We start from the raw sequence: 6,901 nt of genomic DNA, 5'->3' as shown, positions 1-6,901 counted from the left end.
TAAAGTGTGTCGTTGTGCAGTTAAAGCTGTTTGTGTGACGCCCTGACCTCCTGGGAATGAAACAGCCAATCAGATCCATCAGAGAGAGAGCAGGAAGTGTTGTGTGTTTGTGACAGAACAAGGAAACAGTGATGATGATGAACATAAAGATCCTCTGATGACGTGTTTGTGTTTCCTGTTACAGTAACGCTTGTTCATTGGTTGCCAGGAAGTCAGAGGTCAGCTGATGCTGCGAGCAGGAAGTGAACCAAGGGAAAGGTTCACTCTACTCAATCTCAAAGAAAATATGCTGGTATTTGTTGATGTTGATGGTACAATAAAAATATATAATATAATAAATAATAAAATATCATGTGATGATGAGATGTGTTGTTGGTGTTTGTATTTTCTGTAAATGTCTTTTTAATGTAAATGCTTTGTTCCAGACGGACAGGGAATCAGTTGCTGTACGATGACATCATCTTGATGTTGACGAGGAGTGCGAGAAAAACTAGTTTTGTCCTGCAGATGGCGATCTTGCACCGTGTTCAGAGAGCCGACACTTTGATGGTGCTGCTCTACTCAGCTTACTTTAGCCTGGGTTGGACTCTATATGAGCAGCTTCCACTCTGGTTTCACTCTTAAACACACTTGTTTGATTTCACTTGTAAAAGTTGAAGAATAAATATTTTATTACAAAATTATTTCTTGATGCATTTTTTTAGGGTCAAATATCTTGTTTGATTTGAGGAATGAACTGTTAGGGTGGAAAAAGTGAATCAGGTTAAAATAGTGGTGCTTTATATCAGTGAAGATGTATAATGTAATTTAAAATGTTGATGATGGGTTGTAGTGGGCTTGTACTTACAAAACTGCCTCATTTTATTGGAACGATCCACAGTTGCATCCATTCACGGATGACATCTGACATCATTTGACATCTGGTCTGAACACGTTTGTACACAAGATGCCTCAGTTCTGGATGTTCCCACAGACTCCTCTGTGCACCTAAAGAAAAGGTCAAGGGTCAGCAGCACATGTAGTTGGGACAATTCTTCAGTCGCACAAACTACACAATCATTTTCCTCCAATGACGACTTTTCACTTGCAGAAATGGTCCTGTGTGATTTCCAGGCTGTGATATAAAAACTAGTTCCTAATGGCAGCGACTCACTCAGTAAACATGTGTTTCCTTCACCAACCTCACACACAGATCCAATAAGATCAGGAAGTGGGCAGTATAGTACAATATGTGTTATTCTGTGCTGCACTGCCCAAACTAAAGATCTGCTGAAGTGTTGGAAATGATCCAGATGTTTATTTTGGACGATACAGCAGAAGATCAGACATGAAAGTGGAGATAACACAGAAGACCTGCAGCAAAGGTCAGAGGTCAGACTGGGCCCCTGGATTCAACAATGAGCCAATGATCATCAAGCAGTGACTAAAGCAGAGCCCTGACCTTCTGACATTCATCACACAGTCAGAACAAATGTCTGCTGATGACTTCATCTCATGAAACGACTGATAGATGTCAGTTCATTGATCAGCTGAGCTGCTGATCTTCATCGTCACAGAAACATTCAGCTTGTTTCAATCAGTAAATAACTCCCACTACTCCCAGTTTGAACTGTTCCCACTCAAAATGCTGTGAGAACAATGATCATTGTAGGACTTCACAAACATCACATGTTGTTTTCCACATGTAAGATCAGCAAACACACAGAAACTTCCTGTTGCCACACACGGCCTCTAAAATCTCTTCCACGCTTTCTGTCTGAAGTCCACTCTCTGTGTCGGATCCACAGGAAACAACAAGATCTTATTAACATGGTTTTCAATGTGTCTCCTTCCAAAAAGTCCAACCAATGAACAAATGTGTGTATTTGTGGAGGCCGAACAAAAGCATGACACATTTCTCTGTTTCTATAAACTGGAGTCAAACACAAACATGAAGAGTTTCACTGACAGACTCCAAAATGCCCCCACAGTGGATCAAAGGGAAATCCTACAGTGTGGCCAGAGACTCTTAATGGCTCCAACATCAACACATCCACAATGTTGGATCCAGTTCTGCCTCACAGAGTTACTAAGACACACCCTCTGCCAGCATCACAACAGCTCCACCTGCTTCACCTGCCTCCTCAGCATCTGTACACCTGAAGAGAAAAGAAAGGCTCCAACAGCTCAAATCTACAAAGGATTCATGAAGTTTCATCCAACAATAACATGTTTGCCTTCCACAGTGTGCTGTTAGACACCACTGTACCTCTGCCATTTCAAAAAGAGCAGCTTGGGAACATTTTGGCTCCAAACACTTTGTGTTTAAGTTCTTTGTTTTCTTTGTGAAGCCGACAACATCTGGAGCTTTGTGACTCATAGAAACATCATTTTGTTCTTTAGATGACAGCAGATTGGGACTGAATAATCAATCACTATCAAACCAATAAAGACAAACATGCTGATTTTACAGGAACTTTGTTGGAGAAGCTGCAAAGACATGAAACTGGTGGAGATCCCAAACCAGTTGATAGTGCTGGTTATTCCAAATAAAGCTGTTTCCCTTTGAGATGAAATGACTTTGTGTCCTGATATATAATAAAGATGTTGTTGTTTTTGAGCCCCTGTATTAAAAGTAGTTTAAAGTCAGCTTGAGTTTGATGTCTTTATGTCAAAGCTGCTCATGATGTTGAGCTGCTGATGGAATAAAAACAATATAAAAGCATGTAGTCCAGACTTAAATGTAGCCTGTTGTTAGCTGAGGTCCACACACAGTGTTTGACAGTGTAAAGTGTGTGAAAGGGCTGCTGGTGGAGCTCACTAGGATGAGCAGGTGACCACGAGGTGGAGAGCAGCTGGCCTGGCTTTGACCTGGGCCACGCCCCCTTTCTCTCTGCTTTGCTGTCACTTATCTTCACTGCTCTGTCCAATAAAGCTGAAAAAGGCCCCGAATCAAAGAAATCTGCTGCAGCCTCTGAAACGTCTTCTGTTTCCTTCCCGACGGCTTTTTCACCGTCAGCCCATCAGACAGTCCAGCAGCATTTATGATGATGTCATGATGTTGAAGAGGCTGCTACGGTGGCCTCCCATGACCCCCAGCCTCATCACAGCTGAGATGCAGACATTTGAAAACATTCAGCAGACAACTGAATAACAGTCCAACACAACAGTCTGTGTGCAGACACACACTGACCTTTCATATAGTCAAACACAGCTGGTTGAGTCATTTCTCTGTGAGTCTAAAGTGAATCTAGTATTTGAAAGTCCACTTCCTGTATTTGTTGTTGAAGACTTCTTCAGCTTCTTCTCAAGGACATCAGCTGCTTGTTTGGCAGCAGAGGCAGTTAAGAAGCTTCCTGAAAAACACTGAACAGTGAGTTCACTGTGGCATATGACAGATTCAGCTTTCTGTGTGCAAATGTGTCTGTGTCGACCTTTCAAATGCTGTTGAATCCAAAACATCAGCGGCTCCTCGGCTGCTCACTTCATGCACTTCTGTCTGTGTGACAGTCCAATGACATCACAGCTGTTTCCAGCCCCAGTGTCTCAGGACTGGACACCTTTAAACATGTCGAGGATCAAACAGCGTCCAGCTAAACACACATGAAACTATCAGAGCTGACAATCATTCCAATAACATCTAATGGTTCATGTATGTAGACACAGGACTACAAGGAAATGGCTCTCAGCATCTGGCTGTGGGAACACATGAGTCCCTGTTTGTGTTCAGATTGTGTGCATGTTTTAGACGTGTGTCACATGTAGAAACACAACAATCCCACAATGACACACAGATGTGTTTGACACAGCTGTGCAGCTGTAAGTTGTTTCTAATGATTCATTGAAGCTCTTCTAACATTCTGGAGACGATCAGTACATGAATCTGTTCAACACGACAACAATTTGACTTCAGTGTGAACGTTTGCATTAAATAACCTTCTTCATCCAGCTGACAGCATCTTCATCCTATGATGTGAACAGTTCCTCCTGTTGATGACAAACCTCTGACAGGATCTGCTTGAGGAGCTTTTTCATGTGCAGCTCTCTGAGCTCAGGGCTGAGCTGCTGTTTCATCTTTAAGAGCTGCTGCCTCCTCGCCGGACTTGTTCTCCTCTTCTTCTCCTAATGACACCATTTCTGCTTCATATTAAATTCAATAAAGATGCTGACATGTATCTGTACCAACAACATCATTGAATCTAGAACAACTGGAGCCAAACCAGTGGCTCTGCTGGGATCACTGGTGAGCCAACACTTCCTTGTTGATGCAGATTTCAGGGCTTCCTTTTGCTCCTCCGTTATAACTGTTCTCTCTTCTCAACACATGATGACACAAAGGAATCAGCAGTGACAAAGATGATGCTGAAGAGAAGCACACACTTCACACATATAACAGAGCAGTGCAGTTACACACACCTCTGCTCGACATCAGGCCTCAAACAAAGACACAAAACACTAACTTGACTCTAAACAGAAGAAACGAGCAGCTGTTTCTGTTCTGTGCTTATTTATATTTGACACACATGCTTCTCTTTGTGCAAACACACATCGCACTATAAGGGTAACCTCGCACACAATGATTGGACAGCACAGTGATGATGCTGGGAGATCCTATACGCAGCAACACAGAAACACTGAGAACTTTAAACAATGATGGAAAGTGTTATAAATGACTTGTTGGCCTCTGATCTGTCACAAACAGCTGAAACGTGTCTCTCATGAGTCACATGAAGGTTTTTGACAGAAAGGACAAAAAGTAGCTGCAGTCAGTTTGTGTCATTTTTATATTTATTCATCTGGGAGAAAAATCTGAGGGACATTAAAATGTGTTTTCAACAGAGACAAGAACATGAATATAACAGAACAGGTAAATGAACATGTTTCAAGTAAACAGCTGGACTGATCAGGTCCAAACACAGAGTGATAAACTTGTCAAACAGCTGTCATATCTTTATATAGAAGCTCTTTATAAATGCTGCTCACTGCAGTCTGTTTACTAATAATGTCAAAGTGTTAGAAACACAGAAACATCAGAATGGTCTTTGTTCACAGAAACCTGTCTGGGATCCTTTGTTGTTCTTTTGATGCAGAGTTACATTATAAATATAAAGAGTTATTTCAGAGTCTCATCAGTTTTCCTGCATGTCTTTATTTAACACATCAGCAGGGCTGAAGCTCTCATGTTAAACACACACTGATCTATGGACACGTTCATGTGTTTCTAACAGAACCAGGCTGTTATCAGCCTGCACTAACATTATGTCACACACACTGAATGTAACAGTGACAGTTTACATCATCACACAATCAGCTGTGATTGTTTCACTGTCATCAAACGAGTCAACAGGAAGTAGAATCAATAGAAACCAATCATTTACTGACAGCATGTCTGATGGAAATAAGTGCAGATTATGTATGAAGTCTAACTGCACACAGTAACTGTGTTACAATAAGGACTTAACAGCGCCCTCTGCTGGAGTGTTTCAGTACTGCGTTAACTAGAATACACCACCTCCTCCTCACACCACCTGCTACAGCTCTACTCTTCTATGACTACAGTCATCCACAGCACTGATGTGAGGTCACATGGTTCATATGTAAGGAGCACAGCTGACCTCAGGTCAGTTTAATGACTGTGAGCAGCAGCTGTGTTATTGTCACTGTGACAGGGAGACACTCTCAGACACAGCGCTCATGTCAGCTTGTTCTCATGCAGGAGGATCAGGAGCTCCATGTTTGTCTTTCTGTTTGAATCATGATGTGTTTGTGCCATCAGAGTCTGTCATGAGTACTCAGGGTTTCACAGCAGCTCTTCTGGATGCTGACGAGGACTCCAACCTCATGTTTCACCTCTCTGAGCTTCTGATGTCTGTGAACACTCGTGTTTCTTCTCTGGGCTCATCTGGACAAAAACACCTTTCTGTGTTTGGCTGCAGCCTCATTCTGACTGACAGGAAGTGTGTTATCCATGAGCTGCACTTCTGTGAGGAAGTTTCCTGCTGTGTTTCCTGTCTGTGGACAAACACGAGTGTTCCAGCTGAGGACTTGGTTCCTTCCACCTGTCCATACAGGACATCACGCTGTCTGCAGCTCTGTAAATGCAGCTCCAGGTCCTTCCACGTGCTGCTCTGTATTTGTGCAGTTTGTAGTGTGTCCTGGGAAACGTAGCACACATGGTGTTCTTCTGCTGTTTCCTCCTTTCACTGAGTGTGAAACACTGACGCTGTGCTGTTGTTCACAGAGGGGAGCTGATTCTAGCTGCAGCTGGACTCTGTCATCTAACTGAATGTGTTGGTGCTGATCACGGGGCTCTGAGGGGGGAGCAGCAGGAGGACTCTGGATGCTGACGTCAGTGTATCTGTGGAAGCTCCCACAGCGTGTCTGTCATTCAATATTGTGCTGTATATTGTATCTATGCAAAGATGAACAGACTGTGTGTTCACTGGTCTCTGTGCTGCAGCTCTGATGTCATCATCACTCCCTCCTCCACCCTCAGCAGTCCCAGCATGCTGCTGTGGTGCACCCCACCCTCACTCTACACCTGAGCCACAGACCACACCCTCCACCTCAATATACACCACAGTTTTCTCTGCTGTGGAAATGAGATCAGGAGGAAATCATCATTATTATTATTTAATAAACGCTCACATTAATGTGGGCTTATTTGTTTCATATTAGAAACATTAGTTGAGTGTTTTTAGTATAAAATGGTCAAAGTCCCTCTTTTTGCTCCTCCCCTCACCTGTGGATGGACGGTGCTGTTACCGTGGTGACAGCTTGGATGTGTTTCAGTCCTGCCTGGTTATCACTGCAGGAATCTTTCACATTTATTACAGGTAATAACTCTGATTTTTCTGTGTATTATGAACCAAATGTATCCTGATACACACAGAGATGGATGAGCAGAGGTCACATGATGAAA

General features: G+C 42.8%; 1 long non-coding RNA gene across 1 annotated transcript; it reads left to right on the top strand.

The window, feature by feature from the left end:
* Positions 1 to 210: 210 nt before the first annotated feature.
* Positions 211 to 665, top strand: LOC146577273 (uncharacterized). The gene is made up of 2 exons (XR_014889374.1): positions 211 to 292; positions 426 to 665. It is a non-coding gene; the product is annotated as an uncharacterized LOC146577273 (long non-coding RNA).
* Positions 666 to 6,901: the final 6,236 nt, after the last annotated feature.

The sequence above is a fragment of the Mchenga conophoros genome, linkage group LG3 (genome assembly GCF_057382185.1).
Source record: "Mchenga conophoros isolate Kocher_MC1m ecotype Shallow Benthic linkage group LG3, M_conophoros_male_GT1.1, whole genome shotgun sequence".
Classification (NCBI taxonomy): domain Eukaryota; kingdom Metazoa; phylum Chordata; class Actinopteri; order Cichliformes; family Cichlidae; genus Mchenga; species Mchenga conophoros.
The sequence above is the reverse complement of the archived record's forward strand: the minus strand, read 5'-3'. Positions and strand labels throughout refer to the sequence as shown.